The sequence below is a fragment of the Acomys russatus genome, chromosome 2 (assembly GCF_903995435.1).
Source record: "Acomys russatus chromosome 2, mAcoRus1.1, whole genome shotgun sequence".
Taxonomy (NCBI): domain Eukaryota; kingdom Metazoa; phylum Chordata; class Mammalia; order Rodentia; family Muridae; genus Acomys; species Acomys russatus.
The window spans coordinates 83338840-83361370 of NC_067138.1; the positions used below are offsets into that span (position 1 = coordinate 83338840).

The window sequence follows — 22531 nt, forward strand, 5'->3', positions numbered from 1 at the left end:
ACTGGGATGACAAAAGTGTAGTGCCATTTGCAAGAGCTCTTTACATGGCTTCTGCAGATTGTGTGCAATTCTTTATGTTTATACATTAAGCACTTGGCCTAAAAAGCTCTCTCCCTGACCCATCATTTACTTTTTATTTGTAAAATATATATAAAAGTCAACAATATTCCAAAAATATTGTTAGCAAACATCAGCCATCTTCTAATTTGTTTATTTTCATTTATCTCACAAAAATACAGTCAACAACTACTTCATTTCTAAAAGCTTTAAGTAAATGGTAAAAGATATTACCAAGGGAATTTTATCAACATAGCAATAGACAGAAATTGCTTCAGTCACTGACTTCTCACATATACGACATGGTATTTCTTTCTATTTGTTTGTTTTGGTTTTGGTTTTGGTTTTGAGGGGGGTTGGTTTTTTGTTTTTGTTTTTGTTTTGTTTGTTTTCTTGGTTTTGAGACATGGTTTCCCTGTGTAGCCTTGGCTGTCTTAGACTCATTTTGTACACAAGGCTGCCTCGAATTCAGAGTTCTGTCCATCTCTGCTGGAATTATAGACGTGTGCCACTGTGCTTGGCTTTGCATAGTATTTCTTAAGTACATTATCTCATTTAATGGTCCCAGCAACGCTGTAAGAAAGGTAGACATTCCTGTTGTTTCTATTTTAGAGATCAAAACACTAAGGGCAGATGACTCGGTGGGTAAGAATGTTAGAATCATCTGCAGGTATGATGACCTGCATTCGAATATCCAGCACTTACATTATAAGATAGCCATGGCTACTAGTGTCTATCTATGTAACCCCAGCACTGTAAGATAGAGACAGGATCCTGAGCCTCACTAGCTAGTCAAAATAGACCAAATCCCATGAATCCATTTCAGTGAAACACCCTGTCTTAGGCAGTAAGGGAAGAACAAAAAGGAGAACACATGATGCCCAGTTCTGGCCCCTCGTGTACAGATACACCAGCACACTTACAAACCACCATCACTAAAACCACCACAAACACAAGGGTCAAAGAATTCAAACCCTGATCCATCCAGAAAGCTAGACCAAGGGACAGGAAACAGAGAGATTTCTAACACATCATTTTGCCCTTCTCTGGGTTTGAGCAAGATAAATATTTTCTCTTACTTTCCTAACGTAAAACTTGGGCAGAAAAAGAAAGGGAATGCAGAAGACCTTTGTGTAGACAGCTTAGTGGTCACAAAGCACAGAGGGTTAATTTGGAGTGAGGAAAACTCAGCATGGTTAAACTAAGGAATGCAACTGCATGGGTTGGGAAGCAGATGCTGACATTTCAAGTTGTGGAAGCATCCCGAGTTAAAGCCAGTACCTATGAAAGGTAGTGATGGGAGCTTATATTCAAGTGGGCCACAGAGCTTCAGCTTAAGAGTCCACAAACTGGACCAGACTATGGAGTGGGCAGAGGAACTCAATGACCTTTCGTTTTTTTTCTGCTTTGTTAGATATCACCAGGGATCATGGCACCAGCTATAGGGAGAGCAGAGAGCAGAGATGCATCTGGCCCTAGAGTAGCCTACAGAGGAAGAGCAAGGTCTAGAATGATAACCTCTAAAATCAGAGCTAGGAAGGAAACCTGGTTTTCAACCTAGTGGAAGAACAGAAGCTGTGCACACGCTGCTGCAAAGTGTTGGAGGCTTTCCTGGGCCCTCCTCTCACAGCCCTGCTTGGGCCATATCACTAAGTCAGCCGCTTGGTGGCCCCATGTCTTGTGACACTGCTTTCTGTGTCTTTGATGACTGATGCTGTGCACTGCTACATACTATGTCTGCCCTGGGATGTGAGCCCAAAGAAAACAAGATGACCTTTATCACCACCTCCCTCTTCATGTCTGGGACACAGTAACAACTACTTGTTAGTATCCATAGGAATAAATTTGAAAGCAACATTATCCTAATGCCATTTTCACATTTCAGAACTTTGAGTTTTATGTACTGTGACATGCTCTATTCAAATTAAGAGATGTTTAAAGTGATGAAAATATAATATAATCAAAGTTAGTGACCTTGAAACATGTAAATTAATTCAGGCATAACTACTGCTCAGAATGCAGAACTAGAATGTTTGGGTCACTTAGTGGAACACAGACAGAGAACACTGAAAACTACGCTCTATTTCACAAGGAAAGAGAGCCGCTGGCTCATGTCTAAAACACCAGGATCAGTGGCTAATTACTGGAAACCAACACTCTTCTCTGAATTTTCTTCTTTACAATAGCCACTAAGTCCAGTCATGTATCAAGTACACAATAAAAATTCATTCTCAAAAATATTAGCATTAATGACAATCCTCACGTTTGATATAGAGTTGTTTAAGAAATTTCTTAAAACCATAATAAAACAAAAATCAAAAAAAGGAAATAAAAAAACGCAAAAGTGAACTTTTTCTTCAAATAAATTGAGAGAATATTCTAGAACTAAGAAAACTGATTTAATAAGGAGCCAACATTCTCTGCTTAAAAAAAAAAAAGAAAAGAAAAAGAAAAGAAAAACTTTCAAAAAAGAAAGCAGCTTGTTTAGTTTCTTCTTTCATTTCATTTTGAAGTTTCAAACTAAAAGAGACATGTTATCATTATAGAATTCATATAATTATCTACATATAATATGCACATTCCAAGAACATGAGTACGTTCCATGCTATTAGACAAAAGCCTAAAACATCACATCGTATACAAAATATAAGGACAAGTATAAGGTCATGTCACAGATAAGCAGGAAAAATTAGCACAGAGAAAACTGTAAAACAAACAAACAAAACAAAACAAAACATATAGAAGCATGCCTTAAAGATATTTAGCACATCACTGTGGAAGGAATAAATGTTTAGAGCACAGTTTATGGACAAATGTTTGTTTTACATCTATTTAGAGCCCTGCCTTTTACCACAATATATATCACAAATTATTTAAGTGAGGTTTTCAAACTAAGTTCAGGAAGTTTAGTATAGTCCCATAACCTCAGCTATGGGAAAAGCTGAAACAAAAGGAATACAAATTCAAGACCATCATGAGCCATGAAGCAGTTGGCACTGTCTCTCTCTCTCTCTCTCTCTCTCTCTCTCTCTCTCTCTCTCTCTCTCCCTCCCTCCCTCTCTCCCTCCCTCCACTGACCCTTTATCTGTGTCTCTCCCTTTCCTCCTCCACTTCACACAGATTTTTCAGTACATTTCAATGTATTTCCAATTTACAATTATAAAAATAACAGTATCTGGCAGGTGCATTGGCACACCCCTGTAATTCCAGCACTCAAGACATAGAGGTTGTTGAGAATTGCTGTGAGTTCAAGGCCAGCCTGGTCTACAAAGTGAGCCCAGGACAGCCAAGGCTACACAGAGAAATCCTGTCTCAAAACAAACTAACTAACAAAAAACTTAACAGCATCTTCTTCAAATTTAGCCCATTATCAGGCACTTCACTAAATTTTATACTGTTTTTTAATAGAAGGAATTGAAGCAGATTTTTAAAAACAAAAACAGCTCTGTATGGTGGTACAGGCCGTTAATTCTAGCATTAAAGAGGCAAAGGTTAGGAGACCTCTGTGAATTCAAGGCCAGCTTCATTTACATAGAGAACCATAGGCCAGCCAGGACTACATAGCGAGATCTGTCTCCAAATAAATAAACAAACAACAATAAAAAGAAAACCAGAAAAACCCTCATGTAATAAGAGGCCACTTAGTTTAGAAGTTTTTATTATGTATTGATCTGTGTGAATGTAATTCTTGGTTGTGAATTTATGATGTTTTAATAAAATCTTCTGGGAAAATAGTACCTAGGTTTTTATGGTGGGTTTGTATACAATTGTAATTTTAAATTACTTAATATTTTCAGATACTTCACTCTCAAATAAATTAAGAACCACTTTAATGAAGAATGATACATGAAACAAGAATGAGAGGAACAAAATACCAAAACATTCCAATAGAACTTCTAGGAAAGAAAATAATGTTTTAATTGTAAATGCAAAGGAATAACAGAGGACAGGCCATCAGCTGTGAAAACTATAAAATATTTTTTAAAAATGTAAATGTTTTTTAAAAAATCACTAAATGTGCTGGAGAGATGATGGTTTAGCAGTTAAGAGCACAGGCTGCTCTTCCAGAGGACCCTGATTTAATTCGCAGCACCCACATGGGAGCTCATGACTGTCTTTAACTATAACCCCAGGAGATCTGACACCTCCTTCTGTCCTCTGCTGGCATTGCTCACAAATACTATGCAAATGTGTATATGTATATATATAAACATATATATACATATAAAATTAAATTTTAAATATTAATAAAAAATTAAAAAACAATTAAGGAAGGCTCATAAACAGACTTAAGGTACATTTGTTATAAACATGACAGAGTTACTATGGATAATGTATAAAGAACAAGAATTAATGAATGAAATCCCCTAGGAAGAAAATAAAGAGACAGTCCATGTAATAGGAACAATTACTTGCAAACACATAAGAGAGAAATTATCACTTTAATAATTAAGAAATACACATTTTAAAAAAACTAGGGTGCTCCCCATTGCAACTTGGACCTGACAGAATAGCTTCCACAAGGAAAGGTGGTAAGAAGCTGGGTTGTTTTGTTCCACCACCACAATGGCAGCCACCTGAGAACACACCACCACCATGGCAGCCATCTGAGAACACACCATCCCCATGGCAGCCACCTGAGAACACACCATCCCCATGGCAGCCACCTGAGAACACACCATCCCCATGGCAGCCACCTGAGAACACACCATCCCCATGGCAGCCACCTGAGAACACACTACCACCATGGCAGCCACCTGAGAACACACCACCACCATGGCAGCCACCTGAGAACACACCACCACCATGGCAGCCACCTGAGAACACACCACCACCATGGCAGCCACCTGAGAACACACCATCCCCATGGCAGCCACCTGAGAACACACCATCCCCATGGCAGCCACCTGAGAACACACCATCCCCATGGATAAGCACATATATCTTGGTGCAGGCTTTAAGACATTTTCTTTCTGGGCACTCAAAGAAATCAGGTAATTTTCCACGAAGGAGGTGGGCACAATATGCCCAATCCTATCAGGCTTCGCAGAGCCAACTCCTCCTGTATGTCTATGTACATTTGTCCATAGTCACCAAACAAGCTTTATAATCTGGGAACCCAAGTCTCTGATAGCATAGTCAAAACTTCACAGACAATGTGCATGGGAGCAAACAATGGGGGTCGAATAGATTTATGAAACTGCAAAAAGAAACAATAAGGTAGTGACTTGGCCTACTGAGTCGCTAAACCTAGATGTGATTTCCAAACTGAACGAAGAGAAGATAGCCAGTAGCTCTACTCTTCTCCAGGAGTATGGCTATCACATACATTTTCTCTGGATCGCAAGTTGGCAATTTGTTTCAAAAGAAACCAAACATGCAAACCTCTGTCCCAATAGAAGTCACTTCTATAGAGTGATCTTAAAGAGTACAAGCCAAGTATGGTATATATACTTCTAATCCCAGAACCAAGAGGCTGAGACAAGAACTCAGATTTGAGGATAGATAAGCTTGGGTTACATGATTAACTATCTCCAAAAAGAAAAGTACAAACAGAGACCATAATCCAAGTGTGTGGGGGGAGCAATGACCAACAGAGAAATCAACACATCACATTCAGTAAAATACTGGACAGCCATGGAGATGTAGTCATGAGGAAAAAGATGGTACACAAAAGGAAAATATTCATCCTAGATATTCACTGACAACATACCAGATAAAAGGCTCACTATGAAGGACTAGGCATTTAGGATAGGTCAGAATGGTGGCTGTTTTTAGACTAAAATGTTATGAGGGACATTTTTCTTCTAACTCCTAATTTTCTAAGTAAGGTTCTATCGTGTTTATGGCTTTAAAAGACAAACCAGTCTAGATGAGAAAGGTGACAATGGCTCTGGTTTTGTCACTGACAGGAAGGGTTCATCTGGAGTTTTTTTTTTTTTTTAAGATTTATTTATTTATGTACATAAGCACTCTATTGAATGTATGCCTGCATGACAGAAGAGAACATCAGATAGAAGAGGGAATCAGATCACATTATAGATGGTTGTGAGGCACCATGTGGTTGCTGGAAATTGAACTCAGGACCTTTGGATGAGCAGTCACTGCTCTTCCCCACTGAGCCATCTCTCCAGCCCTCATCTGGAGTTCTTTGGCTCATTCTCTCTTTCAAACCACTCTGTTGTAGTCCTATCTTTTCTTATTTTGCCACTTAAAAAAATGTACCCAAGTGGAGTATTCAGTGTGTTTGATCCTAGTGACCACTCAGAACGAGAATCAATGCTAAGGCTCAATAATTTACTCAGTAAGTCTACAATGATAACAACTTAATATACTGACATGAGCTGAGAAGGTGGCTCAGTGACTGAGTGGTAATCCAGCATCTGTAAGACCTGGGTTCAATTCCCAGCACCATGCTTATAAGGAAATATAATGGTGAGACATAAACCATGTGCTTCTGAAAAATATCCATACCTAATCACCCTTAAAACTGAAACTCAGGTAATTAAAGAGAAATGATTTGTTTTCCCTTTTAATGAGCTTAGCAACACTGTGTCAGTAAAGCCAGAAGCATAGTGCATCGTTTGGTCCAGCCTGCCCCTTCTGCAGCCCAGGAAACAGTATTGAAAAAAAGAGCAGTGCCATATATGAATTGTGGGGTCCCTATAATGGCAAGTCCTAGCGTCCTTCCTATGGCATTAAGTTCAACTTATTCATCATGACCCAGAACATCATAGGCAATGCCTCCAGTAGAATGGGGATGAGGAGAAGGGCTATTAAATCTTTCTGGGGTAAAAACGTGTGGCTATTTTATATAGCTCATAATATTCTTGTAACCATAAAGATTTAGATCTGTAATTATAGGAAGGAGCCCGATTTCACTCCAATTACTGAGAAAGATGCTACATAATAAAAAGCCAAGACTTGAAAAATGAGAGTTTGTAAGAGGTGAATGTTCCCAAATTCTAGCAGATTAGCTGGTCAAAAGCAGACCTCCTACTTGAACACAACAAGACCTCGTCAGACACATTCCACCCAGCCAGGAATCCTTGAAGCAAATAAATAAATAAACACATTTGTTATAACAGAAATTTACTCTTCTTAAGTTAAATGTTTGTCAGGACAAAGTCAACTGTTCTGGTACAACAAAGATTACTTTAACACACACACACACACACACACACACACACACACACACACACACACACAGATTCTTAGCCTTCAGTGAAAACAACAGACTTTGTTCCAGACTCACTAGGTAATGGCAAGGCTCTTGCCACTGAAGCCTGGAGACCCCTGTAAAGGTAAAAGGAGAAAATCACTTGCACAGCTCTGACCTCCAGATACATACTGTGGCACTCATACACAGATACACCCTGGTAAGTAAATAACTCATGAATCTTTTTTAAAAGTAAGATATCTCAACAAAAGCCTTTTTTTTTTAAGTTATAAGCACAGTTAAATACAAAAAACTGATTATATCCACTATGAATCCCCATCAAAAAAAAAAAAACCTTTACCTCTCAGAGGACTGCTTTCGCTTATGTTAATTATAACAACCATTAGACACATGCCTACAAAGTCCTAGAATGAGTTTAAATGTCTTATCCTCAATGGCAACAACATACATATGCCTTCTAAGCAACATAAAACAAAATAATTTCTTGACTAACAATAGTGATGATGAAAAAAAAAAAAAAAGATTCTACCTGCAGACTGTAAACCCAAGCAAAACCCAAAACCTATGGCACTCTCCGTGCAGAGCCACAGAAGCCCACAATGGGAAGGAAAAGACAAAGGCATATAGAGGGATTGTCTCAGGTTCTGTGGCTGAAAGAAAAACTGAGTTAAAAGACAATGCTTCCAGGAGTTATATTAAGCCAGGGAGCTCATCCCCTTCTCTCAGCTCTTCTATTTGATGGCTCTGCAGAAATCTGGTACTGAGCCTTTAAACCCTTGCCTGGGGAATCTCCGGTGTGGAGAAGTAAGGGTTAAGAGACTGATCTAGTCCCATCTCTCTCCCTGCCTCCCATTGCCAACAGATTGTCAGAGCTGGAGCCTGGAAGTCACTTATCTGCCCCCAGACTTCTTTCAGCAATTTCTAACAGGTTGTTCTGATATGTGCTTGTCAGCATTAATTACATGTGACACTGGATTGCCTTGATCGCTGACAAAATTTAAAAAGCACTATAATAAAGCAAAAGGGCATCGGGAAAGCTGCCAAGCAGAAGGCTCAGGGGGGCTGCACACCTCCCTCCTTCCCAGCTCCACCAGCCCCTGATACAGCTGCTCCTCTCTGCAGGTGGAATTTAAGATAGCAGGTCTACCCACTTTGTGGAGGACAGCCCAGTCAGCTGCCCCATTAGAGGCATCCCCTCTCTCTAAGATGGATTCCTGTTTGAATGTTAAGCTATAAAATCATCATGCTGAGCCTCCACTTTCAACTCCACCACCGTTCCTTAATCCCACCCATATAGTTACAGGCAGACAAAGATCACCTGGAAAGCAGCAAAGAGGCTTCCCTGGAAATCTGAAGAGATGTGAGCCTGGTGATGCTGGATCTGTTTCCGTATTAATTCTCCACAGAAGTCTATTTCCCCACATCAAGCCGAGACAAAAATCAGAGAACTTGTACTCGTTAGACAAAAAGCACAGAATCTGTTATCAACTCACTTTCCCTGAGAATAAATGTATTTCAGAACCACGCTATCTTTCATGCCCATCTGGCTGATACATTCTTTGCTAATAAAATCACTGGGTACTCTAAGCATACAAATGGTGGCCCTTTACTTTATTTCACTCCCAACCACGAAAGGAGCAAATGGTGTTTCCGAAGTATAGTGGACCAGTGCTGTCCAATAGGGCTTCATGTAACAACAAAAACCTCTACGTCAGAGCTGCTCTACATGGTCACTAGCACTGTGTGGGTTTTGGCCACTTGAAATGTAACTAGCACAATTGAGCTCTTAATTACATTTAAATTTAATTAAGTAATAAGGAAACTTGGCTTCTTAAATTAGATAATTAGGAACAAGAAGATCTGTCTGCTGTTGCTTCCCATGGGTGCTGATGAGAAGATGCAAGACTCCGGCACTGGCAGATTCCTCCCAAGGCAGTAGTGCATGGGCCTGACCTCTCTCACCATCAGAATGACAGGGACCGTGTCATCAGGAGAGGACTACTCTTGGCCTCAAAGGAGTCAACTGGGGACTCGTGAATATTTGGCATCTTCGGTTCTTTAGCAAAACTGTATGAAATTTAGTTTAACTTTTTGTAATGTTTAGGAAACTTTCCATTTAGTATCTGAGAAATGACCCTCACCAGGACAAAAGAGTCAAGATGCTGCCCCAAGGGCTCTTAGCCATTGCCCACACATATGGAGACATGTGTGATGCTTCACCTAGTGCATAAATATTCCAAAAGGGGGAAAACTTGCATAGATGGTCACTCTTGTAGCCTTGGGGGAGGAGGTCCCCCTCAGTCACAGTCATAGGGGAGGGGAGCAAGGGGAAAATGGGAGGGAGGGAGGAATGGGAGGATACAAGGGATTGGATAACAAGTGAGATGTAATATGAATCAATTACTAAAAATATATGTTAAAAAAGAAACACTGTTGATATGGGTGTGTGGATGGAAGCAAACCTCTGCTTGCTTCATTGTTTTTCCTCAAAGTTAAGGGCCAAGCAGAAGAACAGCACATCTTACAAAGCCCTCCTACCTTTCTACGTGCCTTTTCTTCTGTCTAAAGAAGATTGTGAAAGGTTTTCCAGTCAACAAGGCAACAGAACTTATCATGTTTGACTAAAACAATGCTAAGCACAAGATATATTTTCAAGTAATATACCTTTTTAAAAAGGTTGGAAGCCACCCATTTTTCATTGTTTACTTTTAAAACTATGAACAACAATCACTGACTAGTAACGAATACTAGTGTACATCTTAAAGGGCCCTATCATTTTACAAATGTCATGACATGAAATAGCATTCAAAATGGGTCCAAGAAGATGCATATTTTAAACATTTCTCATAGAAACTAACCATCTGTACAAAAAGCCATTGTCTATTCTACCAAGGTGATTTATTAAGGATAATGAAGCGTATGATTTAATAGCTGCCACAAATCCTTTTTCAAGGAGGATGGGAATAAATAATATAAAAAGATTGTCCAATAATAGGCAAGTCCTATTCTAAGATCTATGCTATATGCTGGCTCACAGGAAATCACATGAGCGCAGTTAACTGTGGCAGAAGTAAAAGTGAAGAGTGGCTATATATGTAGCAAAAATAAGGCTCCCATCTCTTCCTTTAGGAATTCATCACAACTGTGACTTAGAGAAACCCTCTTCCTCCACTGACAGCACAGAGCTCTCCAACTGAAGGTGAGGATGATGCATCTCAAGGTTTGCAAAACTCGAGATCTCTGACACCTGTCAGTGCACATTACAGTCAGCAGTGTTCCCCTCGTCCCTGTACCCCTCAGCATCTTGTACTCTGCAGTGGGCAGTGTTTTAAAGAATGAATTCACAATAGGAGAGCAGCCCTGTTCAAGAACTCAATGAGATCTCAGAAATCTCTGCCGTAATAATGCATACCTTCACCCTGTGAGATACGGTTCCAACCTATACCATCACTCATACTTTTGAAAAGTATGCATTTCCAGTTGTCAAATGTTATTGCTTTTAACATTAACTTTTTATTCACTATTAATGTTCTACAATGTATAAAACCCAAGCTGCATATACCATTTGACTTTAACATGTAGTCATCACCTCCTATTTGCATAATAGCAATCTCTGGTAACAGTCCAGTCTTCCCCCAGACTTATGAAATCAGTATGGAAAATTTCTAACAACAGGAAATACAAGCCATCTTACATGCCAGCTGTTTGGCATGAGCAGACTGCTTGGCTGTGCTTTACAGGCATAACATTGCCATTCACTAATAAGTTGGAGCAGCTAGCTTGTCCCATTACCACCCAGCGAGTCTAGCTCCAATAAGACAGGATGCTACAAATCCTATTGTTCAAGTAACAGTTTGAGAAAATGTCCATGGCTCAACATAAACAAGGGGCCTATATGTGAGGCATAGGCAGTTCCTACTGCCCTTGTTCTTGTAAGCCTGGCTTGCCAGAACTGAGATCATTATATTAGATGCCATTATTCTCTGTTAGGGCGGTCATTTGAATAACAACAGATTGGCAAGTATAAAATCAAGGCACCTGTTGAACATTTGGCAGCCTGGATGAAGCCCCTTAAAATGAAAACAAATAAGAGCTATAATCATGCCAAGGGATGGCTTTTGGTTCAATAATGACCATGTGTCAGAATTAAGTGCATCTGGGAATTCTTACCACAGCCAGATGTAAAGGCAGATTTGTCTTGTCTAGTGGCATATGAGTGGATACACACAGTCTACTCAAATTTGGCTTTGTCGTGGTTTAGGAACCAACTAGGTAAGTGGAACCTTTTCAAACAAAATAAGTTCGGCACTGCAAAAGGACAACAATATGCTCATAAACTGCAGACCCTAAACATGTAAGATATGGACTGTGAACTAACTCATGCAGGATTTTTCTGTGTACACTGGAAAATGAATGAGAGAGATTCCAATAGGAATAGTGAATGTTGAAGATTACAGAGGAGTCCCAAAAGAACATCAGGGACTGCAAAGGCTTCAGCAAAACTATAATACATGTCCGTTGAGATAGGTAATGGGAAAGAGGGAATGAATGTGAATGGTAAGAAGCAAGAGAAAAGGACTGGAAAGGACACCAAGAATCAGGTGGCTCTGTTAAATAATTCCTTCAAGGTTCACAGTCAGGGGAACAAGAGTCAAATCCAAGTATGTTCTAGTTGATATTAATATTTAAATCCAAATCAACTTAGCCAACAGTTGTTTGAAAGCAGGGACTTAATAACAGTATCTATTAGATTTTCACTATGGGAATTATTTTTAAAAATAATGTATTAACTACAAAAACTAAGTGTAGTAACACTTGCCTGTAATCACAGAACCCAAGAGGTTTAGGCAGGAGGACCAAGAGGTCAAGGTCACCCTTAGCTAAGAACCCAGGTAAAAGCCAGTCTGGGGTATATGAGAGACCATGTCTCAAACAACAACAACAACAAAGGCCCTAAGTACCTGTGGACAGATCTTAGCACATGTTAGCCACACATGGTGGTACTCCCAAAGTATCAATACAAGTATTTACTCGGGGCTTGTTAAAGATCAAGATGGCTCCAGAGCAGAAAAGAAAAGGCGGGAATGCCAAAGGGACGTAGAATCCAAGGAAAGGATGCTGGAGCTGTGCAAACAGAAGCAGGCTGGAAGGAGGATAGAGCTTATTCAAATACCACCAAAACAGAAATTATTTGAGAGAAAATATTCTGAATTATAAACTTTAAAATCAAATTTTAAATTAAGTATTTTTTAAAAAATCTGATACTGGCTTGTGTAAAAATACATCATATTCAGGTTGCATCTGGAAAACAAAGGCAGATTCAAATATATTTAGGCCAGCATTGCTTTAAAATAGTAACTGAGTAAGCGTACAACATTTTATTAAAGTTGCTATTCTCAATTAGTAAGTATTTTTATTGAAAGACATATATTAAGAACCAAAAAGTGGATGAGTTCTCAGCGCAAAGAAAACACCCTTCCTAGAGGTTGTGGTTAATAGATTAATTTGTAGGAAAGTGTGTGACTAAATAGGTGAGTGTTTGCATGTGAGAAGCATTTTGGAAACTTGGACCCAAAGGACTTAACTGTTAAGCCACAAAAAAGGCCCATAAAAGAAAAAAGCATTCTTCGTGTGACTTTATGTACCATGTCTGATTTAAAACTTCGGGGTGCCCTGCTGTTAAAGAAACAAACAATTTTCCAAATCATCAAACAAATATAACATCCTAAATATTTTTCTTTAGAAAACCCGTAATTAGTCAGAAACAGTCCTCTGAAACATTATTCCATGCCCCAAAAAACAATAGTCCCAAATAAAACAGGTTAAAGGGAGAAAAAAAATCAACTCATCCATCTGTTATTGATAATAAAATTATCAGGAGAGCAGTAAAACCAAATACTTTAGAAGCCATTCTAATGGCCAGAAGTCTCCCAGATCAATGTGTGGCAAGCTGGCGGCCAGCAACAGAGCGCCTACGCAGCACCTTTTTGGCAGAACTGCACCTCTTTGATGGGAGGCTGCTGTTTGGAGATGCCTGCTTGATTTATACTTCTCTTTATAAAAATGCTTTTGATTCCTAGTGGGTAGTATGAAAGTGCCAAGGTTTATTACTTTAAAATCATCTTTGGTGCAGATCCTTCACCTCGCCATACCTTGGACTGAGCCCAGAGTTCAGCAGCTCATCACTGCCTTGGAAGCCTGACACAGAGGGGCTGGAAAGCAACTCCAGTCAAAGGTCAACTGCCCAAATCCCTGGGGCAAAAGTGCTTCTCGGGAGCATAAGGAAGAGAATCTTCTAATGCCAAAGAGAATCTACACATGCTTATATTTCTTGTGAATTGGTGTCAAAGAAGCAGAAATTCTCCTGGTTGAACTTGTGCCTGTTATGTGTGAAATATATGTTTTAAACACTTTATGTATACACAAAAGTGTAGAGTAAATAAAGTTTGGGTGCTAACACTGCCTTATTTAAAATCCCGGCCCTTGGATCCACCCTTATGACGTCTATGTACTCAACACTGAGCTCTCTCCTAAACAGTTTTCCTTCCTGTAAAACTATGACATAGAAATATCTAATTAGTATTTAATATTCATTATATTAGTAGCATAATACTGAAGGGAAGGAACCAAGCAGAGTACCTAGCACCACAGTAAGTGCTCAGTACATTTTAGCAACTGTTAGTAGCATCATTATTGCACTATCATTATCACTATCACTGTACCTGCAATATCAACAGTAATAAAGGAATGCTGAATTTTGCCTATCTCTCCCGTTTTGTTTTTTTTTGGGGGGGGGGTTGAGTTTTTTTTTTTTTTTTTTTTTTTTTTTTTTTTGAGTTTTGTGCTTGAGTTTCAAGGGAACCAACCTAGGCCATCCACACAGGCTGGATAAGGGTTCAACTACTAAGCTGTATCTCTTACAACCCCGGCCTACTATCATAGACATATATTTACAGTGGTTCTCAGCTTTCCTAAAGCCGAAACCCTTTAATACAGCTCTTCATGTGGTGGTGACTCTCAACCATAAAATTGTTTCATTGCTATTTCATCATAACTGTAATTTGGCTGCTATAAATCATAATGTAAATATTTTATATGCAGGGTATCTGATATGTGACCTCTGTGGGAGTTTCAACCCACAGGTTGAGAACCACTGGCTTATGATCAATAGTTATTCTTTACATTCATAATTTAAGTTAAATTCAACTCATATCACCTTAGTACAACTCAATCAAAAAAATAATAAAAAAAAATATAGTGAGCCGATCGTTAGTTGACTAGGTAATACTTAAATTTCAGTAACAGTTAGCATATCTGCCCCCATAATGCATAGCAACCTATGATGCCATCACCTGCCTGTCAGCTGCCCAGGATAAGAAAAGGGCAAACCCACCTCTCTCCCTCTGTTTTCTTTCTCTTCCTCCTCTCAGTCATATTCTCTCTCTCTCTCTCTCTCTCTCTCTCTCTCTCTCTCTCTCTCTCTCTCTCTCTCTCTCTCTCTCTCCCCTCCCCTTGAGGTACCCCACCCCCTTTCCTGCTTTCCCACACTTCTATAATAAACTTCTCCAGATCATATCTGTTGCCTGCCATCTTACTTTTCATATTTAATAGTAGTCACAAACTGACACAGCAGACATGGATGAAGAAGGATTCTCTGGACCATATTGGAGAACCAGAGAGTCCCATGGCAGAGATTCCTCCAGGGTAGTTCAGCATCCATTCAGATCAAACAAGGATCACCTGGGGGCTCTGGGAGAAGAGAGCAGGAGGGACATGCAAATTACAGTCAGGCTGCAAAAGAGTGTGCCTGCTGCGATGGGTAGTTAGGACTTGATTGGGTAGACACAAAAAAACTCTGCATTTCAGAAAAGAACAGAGAAAACCCTAAGACAACATGGAAAGCTATTTATGGATTGCTGAGCATCCAAGCACAGGGTAAACTAAGAAAGAGAAAGGAAGCCATACAATAAAGAAGTTCCAGGAATAGAACTACAAAATTGGATAGGACCAAGAATGAAAGAAAAAAGGTATAAAGGATGACACCAAGGATCCAACCAGAGAGCTAAATCAGATGAGGTCTGGTGGGAAGGAAAACTACTACAAATGTGTACAGGAGACATTATTTAGATTTACAAAACAGAGCCAGGGAAGCAGGAAAGCCTTTTATTTACAGTGATCTATCCAGCTGATAAAAATATAGGACTGGAACTTGACAGATGCTAGGAAACCTACTTTCTGGGTAATCTATGCAGAAATTGTTGGTTCTATGCTAACCAGACAGGAATATCCCAGGAGACAGCATAGGGAGAATCTGAGTAAGCTGTAGATTAATCAGCATTCAAAGACTTTATAATAGAGAGACCTACACATCACAGGAAAGGGGAATTCGTGCTGAGAAGAAAGCAAGAATCAAGGAAAGAGCTCAGAACAGCACCCATACACGGAAGCCTCCAACAGAAGTTGTTTTCAATTATTCCTATGGGAAACTATTATGGTACTCCACAGGAAAAATAAATAAAAGTGATTACATGTACAGTAAGTAGATTTGGAATATTTAAACTATTTCTAGGTGATTATTCTCTGCTAGTCAAATTATCACGAGCAAGATTAAAAAGCTATAAACACATGTATCTAAAGAAGCAGACTGGACCACTTCAACCAGAAAAGTATAAATTGGTAAATTGTCCCCCTTTTAAAAAACCTTTAGTAATGTTTCAATTAAGATACTACACGGGGATGGAATATATTTCACAGGGAATCGGGGGAGTCTACGTGTGGAAAAAGAAATGATTAGTGCTGTTCAGTATGTCTCTTTTGTTGGGATGAACATTGGGAAGGATGGGGGGAAAATCTTATATTAAACACTGAAAACAAATGTCTTTTTGACCTATAATAGAACAGTGTGCCAGCATTTGATGTGGCTAGTCTAATTTCTTCCTGTGAAACTGTACCGGTGGGTCTTAGGGAAAGACAGAAGGCAGTAAGTAAATTCCTATCTTCCATCAACACATTTGACCTCAGAACAAACCCCACAACTGGCTACAGGCACCCACCATCCATCACTGCTCTTGAAACCGGATCTTTCAGGAAAAGACAGCTGCACTGGGCAAGGACTGCGCAGCTTTCTAAGATGCAATGCACTTTTTTTTTTTTTAAAGGCACTTATTTTGGTTTAGTATTTTAATTAACTGCGTTTCTAAGCATTTCTTTCCCCAAACTGCAGTTCCACATCAACAGCTATCCTTGGGAATCTATTAATTCATTCTTGACTTTTAAAGGAAACGCTCCCTGTACATTCTAGGCAAAGTCATTTCTAGCTTTTACTTTGAAAGCTTTTCTGAGATAGTGGTGTACTGAGGCATGCTAATACGCACAGACTGCAATGAACACGCTGGGCAAGAAAGATTGTTCTAGGCTCTGCAGTGATTACAACAAATACACAGCAGACTGCCGAGGAGGAGGGAAGCTTCTACAGACACCCACATCCAACACATCTGAGTTTTAAATCAATCAGCAACAATTTAGAGCAAACAGATGAAGATCCAATAGGTGTTTATCATAAAACACATGCTGAGCATGAAGCCTAAGTATTACACGGCTACTACACTTAAGATTCGTTTTTAAACCTGAAAAAAAAAATAGGACATTTTTAATCACACAGTTAACTGGACCATCATCACATGGATGCTCCACATTAGAGATGGTGAAACTGAGACTCTCAAATGCTGCCTCCCTTCTCGGGCAGGAAGTGATAGAACTGAGAACCTAAGATTGCCTTAGAGCAAAGCTATCTATCGTTACTGTCTGTTCACTGCAAAAACAAATAAATAGATAAGTAAATAAATAAGGAAGTGATTTGGCATTCCATACAATTCCCTTATACCTTGGAATCCAATGATTACAGCTGATCATTCTATTTATTTTAAAATAGTTGCCACAAATCTCAAAACAGGGTCAAGAAACACTTAAAAAATACAATCAATCCATCAATCTCAATTTCGTTAGCTACTGCTACATTAGCTCAAAGGCTGTTTTTTGTTGTTGTTGTTGTTGTTGTTGTTGTTGTTGAAAGACAATTAAGATTTTCTAAATTCAATTAATCTCAAGAAGCTGACAGATTCAGGAATGTTAAAGCCAGTAAACAACAATGTGGAAAAGGCTTCGAAGCTCCTGACATTGTGATCTGAAGGTCAAAGCCTCAGCAAAGTGAGGCCATCTTTCTGGTCAGTGAGCACCCAGCACTAAGACAAAGCCTAGGCTCAGACAGTGCTCTACTGTGGGACTCAGCTTTTAACACTATGCTGTGGGTGCTGAAGCCAGTGGAGGCTCCAGCAGCATCCATGCACAGCCACTTGCAGAGGAAAGCTGGGCTAGATTGCCACAGGTTGGGAGATAAGAGCACTTAAGTGTTGGCCCATTACTGCCTGCCTGCCCATGTCCATGACTTGGACCTTGCAGACAGAATAAGCTTCCTTTCCTTTCCAACCCGTCACCTTTTTGTCATTGTATTGCCTGTAACATACAGAAATCTGATTTAGGGAGCAGAACAACATGGATAAAGAGCCATGAAAAGGCTTTCTTTTAAAGAAAATATTGATATAGACTGATTAAATACATCAGCATCAAATAGAAACTAATTAAAATTGGCCACTGAATTATCTTGAGAGAGAGGTTACTGCAGGCATCATCTTGGGTCATTTTCCTCGTGAGTTGCTTTGAGAAAGTGTACCAATATGAATAAACAGAATCTTAAGTTTCTTTAATGCCAAGTCTTAAAGAGACTTTATTAATAAAATGTTAATGAAAGAAATGAAAGCAGCTAGCTGAATAAAAAGCATTGGCGATCTGTTAAACTGGAACCAGGGTTGTAACACTTCAAGGTAATTCCATGACCTGTGCGTGGTAAGAATGCCGTCTCGTGCGCTCTCACAATTTTGTCATGGCATTTTTCTTTAGGTTGCATTGGGTCAGAGACTGCTACAAAATATGAACATTTCTCTTTGACCTTGCCAAGACTTATAACACAAAGAAAATGATCAACTTTTACCCTGGATGCTATAATTTTATGAGATGAGCAATCAGCAAACGCCAGCCATGTATTCTTTTCGCTGTCTTTCTGGGAGCTTAACTGTGAAGAACTAAAATATGCTTCTCCTTCTTTAAAAAAAGAAGGGGAATTTGGACACCTTCCTTGCTGAACTATACTCAAGCCAAGTATGACGTTTTCATAAGCATTACCAACTCCTGATTAGAAGCAAATGAGATTATCCATAGAGAAAATACCAAACAAACTCATCCGCTGGTAGAAATGTCACTGTGATATGAAGCCACAGACACTCAGGCAAATGATGCAGGTTCAACGAAATTTGCTGGCAAATACTATCATAGCAATCCCTTTCCACATTCCCAGACAGCTTCAGGTGAAGCACTGTTACACAGGGGTCCTCAATCTCGCAGTCTACAGAGAATAATTCCTCTCTTTGCTCTTTCTTGGCAAATCAGTGATAATACAAAACAGAAGGTCTTTAAAGCACTGATTTTGCTTGAGACAGCAAAGTACCTTTGTGCCACCACAACTGCACAGCTTTCCTCGGCAACTTTCTCCAAGAGACTGAACAGTATAAGGATTAAGCAAGAAAAAATTAAATAAATCTAGGAGGCAGCAAGAGATTCCCAATAAGTCTGATCTAATACAATGTCACTTACTCATACTGACCTTCCCAATTAAAAACAACTGTCCTATTATAAAAAAAAAAAAAAAAAAAAAAAAAAAAAAAAAAAAAAAAAAAAAAACAGGACCAATCAAATACTCATTGGGTTCTCTGGAAAACTGAATATTATTATCTTTATATTTAGTACCTTAAATATCTGGCTTGGTAAATGCAGGTATGTTTTGTGGCCATCTTGTTGAGTATCCTACATAAAAGGTAAAGTTCTTTCAAAGAAACTTTTGAGAACTAGGACTAAAGGCCTTTGTTATAGATGTTCAAGATATTAGCTTTTAATAAGTCTAATGCTCTCAGGACTAAGCTACAAGACTACCCACAAATGCACACTGAAATTACAGAGTAATGCTTTAAAAAAAATCACCTTGAATAATCCATCCTCTTTAGAGTGGCATTTTTCATATAAGACAGTGTTGGTGATTCCACATTTACTCAAGGAATTCTTTAAAATACAGAGTTGTCCAGTGCCATGATAGACCAAGTAGGCCAGAAGGAATCCCACTATGCAAACATTTAGAGTGTGCTTTTCTACAAAGAATCACCCACTTCAGTTTGAAAAACTGAAAATCAACAAAAGATCAGTGTAAGTAGACTTGACCTTATAGCCTAAAGTCATCAGAATTGACACAGCTGATCGATTTCAAATTTGTGAAACTGACAAAAAACGACCAGTACATCTTCAGCGCTGGTCACTCAAGTGCTGCCTGAACTACACTCAGACTCTCCTTCCACACAAACTTGCACAGCAGTTTCAAACCCACACCATCAATCTGTGCCTGTACTTCCTTCAAAGTAACTGGGCTTCATTAATCTTCTAACCCTGCCTTATGCAAACAAGATCCTTATCAGAGCAAGAAGGAAAAGTTATCTATGTGTCTTCTTGGTTGATTAGACCATACATTAAGAAACAGGCATGTTATAAGAATCTGCATAAGCAGTTTTGGGTTTTGTTTTTGTTTTTGTTTTTGTTTCAGAGTCTATATGAAACACCTAATAACACCCTAATAACACCATAGTGTCATGGAATAACTAAGTAATAGCCTTGAAATATCTTTTATCAGCATTCCCAGCTAACATCAGAGCATGGGTTGGTGTTTTTACAAAGGAAAAAGAAAAAACTTATAGAACTGCCTAGTTAAATTTTTCTTAAATGTCTCTCTAGGAAGGGTTTGTGTAAGCCATAGCAGGGTGTCTCCTGCATATAAGAACAGTTATACAGGCCCCTAGTGGCTTAGCAAATAGCAGCAGTTGAGGGGAATCCAATTTTTAGTTCTAGACTTTGGAGGTATTTTGGTTTTAAATTAGTATCTATCTTAAAAAGCATGTTAAATCATGGCATACAGTATTTTAAGCAATTTTGAAGCTATAATTATCTACATGCCCATATATATGTATGTATGTATGTATATATGTGTGTGTGTATATATATATATATATTTACTTATATTAATTGTCCAACATCCCTTACCAAGAATTTTTGCCATATAGCTGCCACAATAGGACAGTTGACACATTTGCTTCTTTAAATGTCACCCATTTGCCTTTGAATGCATCTGAGGACCACTTTTCCTATTTGAATCCCATTTCTATTGCATCACCATTACTAAGGGTTTTATATTAAGTGCTTAGTATTTAAAATTAGATAGACAAATCTAAGTGACACCTTTACAGTTATAGAAATCTCAATGTGTTTATAATAACAGCATCCATTTTAAAATATTTACAATTAATAACACCCTTTAATCCTTCAACCCCTTGTTTCTTTCCTTCACAAAAGAAAATTCCAGGCAGGCACATTTACAGCTTTTAGCAATTTTTAACTGGACACAATCTGACAGCTGAATTCATGAAACTGACCAGCTTGTCAATTTCACACTTTGAAAGTACAATAATAGCTGATAACATGAGGGTGAATTTTAAAAATCTGTCACAGAATTGCTAGCTCCACTGAAAAGGACAGTACAGTACACAATAATGGGAGGAAGGAGGAAGGGGAAATTTTATCGTCCATTTAGGAGATCTGTTTCGAGAATTTGGATACAAAGCAGGGAAAATGTGCTTCCTCTTTGGTACAAAGTCTACCAGGGGCATATAGGAGATGTGTTCAAAAGGAGTATAATACCTACTAAGCTTTTCCATGAATGTCAACAGTGCTTTCCCAACTCGGATCATCTAAAGATTCATTTAAATCAGAATGTTTTGAATTTGGGTACATTATCCTGGATTTGCATCAAGTTGAGACCTTGGTGTGGACACTCTGGAACAGAGAAACAGGCAAACAATCAGAAGTACCTCTCTCTGGTTGAAGGAAGTCAGTGGAGGTGTGCTACAGACCGGCAAAAAGGATACACCAAAGTCCGCATTTGTAACTAATTACAACCTCAAATATGTGAACTAAGCAGTTATTGGTTAGTAAAGGGCTCACAATGTGTGAGCCATTGCCTCTTAGTTCACTATTGAGTATCAGAGCACGTAAGAGAAAACCGATAAACAATTTAAGAGCAAATACAGGGCCAGCGAGCCCTTAGAAATCTTCCAGGGTATTTAAGGTGCTGATTGTAGATGAGGCTGGGGCAGTCAGTCTAAGAAACCCAGGCAACAGGAGCTGCTAGGCTAGTAAGAGTACTGGGAGGCGAACTGGAAACACACAAGTGGGTTGTGAAAGCCTGGATTTTGAAGAATGGCACCACTATTTGTAATTTAGAACGCACGGCTGATGGAAACCAAGTTCATACTTACTGTTCAAAAAAATATTTAAGCGGAACAAAAACTGACTTCACTTGTTAAAGATTTCAAAGAAAATCAGCGTCGCGGAGAAAGAAGCAGGGCAAGTTTTGGTTGTTGTTTTTAAGATGTCTATGTAAAAGCTACGACAGCGTGTAGGAAAGCAGAGGATCTTTGGTTGATGGCTTTCTTTTTGAATTGTTTCCTACTACTTCAACTCTTCGTAATAAATTATGCGTTTCCTTCCCCACGGAACGAGCGTGTGTGTGAGTACACCAGATTCCCCGCAGCAGAACTAGAGCTCCGATCGGGCCACAGAAAGCGCTCCAAACAATCCCCCTCCCGCAGGCAGCCGCGGACCCCCGGGTGTCTCCTATTTTTCCTTCGCCGCACCACTTGAGAGCAAAGAATCCAAAATCGCCCTCCGGAACGGGCCGCTGCTGCCCGGGGCAAGTCGCTGACCCCTGGCTGAGGAGGGAACAGAGAGCAGTAGCTCCGGGCGTACTGTGGTCCCGGGCTAGGCGGGCGCGAGGCTCCAGAACCGGGACGGCTTACCTGCTCACGTCGGCTCGGGGCAGCCGCCGCCCGCGCCGCCAGCAGCACCGCGCTCCAGCCCTCCGAGGCCACGCCGCCTCCGGGCGGCCGTTCAGTCCCGCAGCCGCCGCCGCCGCCGCCCAGCCCGCGCGGCAGCCGCAAGTGGCGAGTCCGCGGGAGTCCCGGCCGCGCAGCGGAGCGCCCCGCCTCCCTTCGCCAGCGCCGCGTCCTCGGCCCTGGCGCCCGCCGCTCGCCGCTGCTCCCGCTCCTCCCGCTGCTCAGCGCTCCTCCTGCTCCTCCGCGCTGCTCC

General features: G+C 39.8%; 1 protein-coding gene across 30 annotated transcripts in view; it reads right to left on the reverse strand.

The window, feature by feature from the left end:
* Positions 1 to 22531, reverse strand: part of Ptprd (protein tyrosine phosphatase receptor type D) — an 822247-nt gene that overhangs the window by 483986 nt on the left and 315730 nt on the right. Inside the window, exon 1 of one of the 30 annotated variants that reach the window (XM_051163429.1) lies at positions 22243 to 22336. The exons of the other annotated variants lie outside the window; for them this stretch is intronic. The gene's annotated coding sequence lies outside the window, so the exon portion shown is untranslated. Of the gene's footprint in view, positions 1 to 22242; positions 22337 to 22531 lie in introns of those variants that run through there. 30 annotated transcript variants of the gene reach the window in all.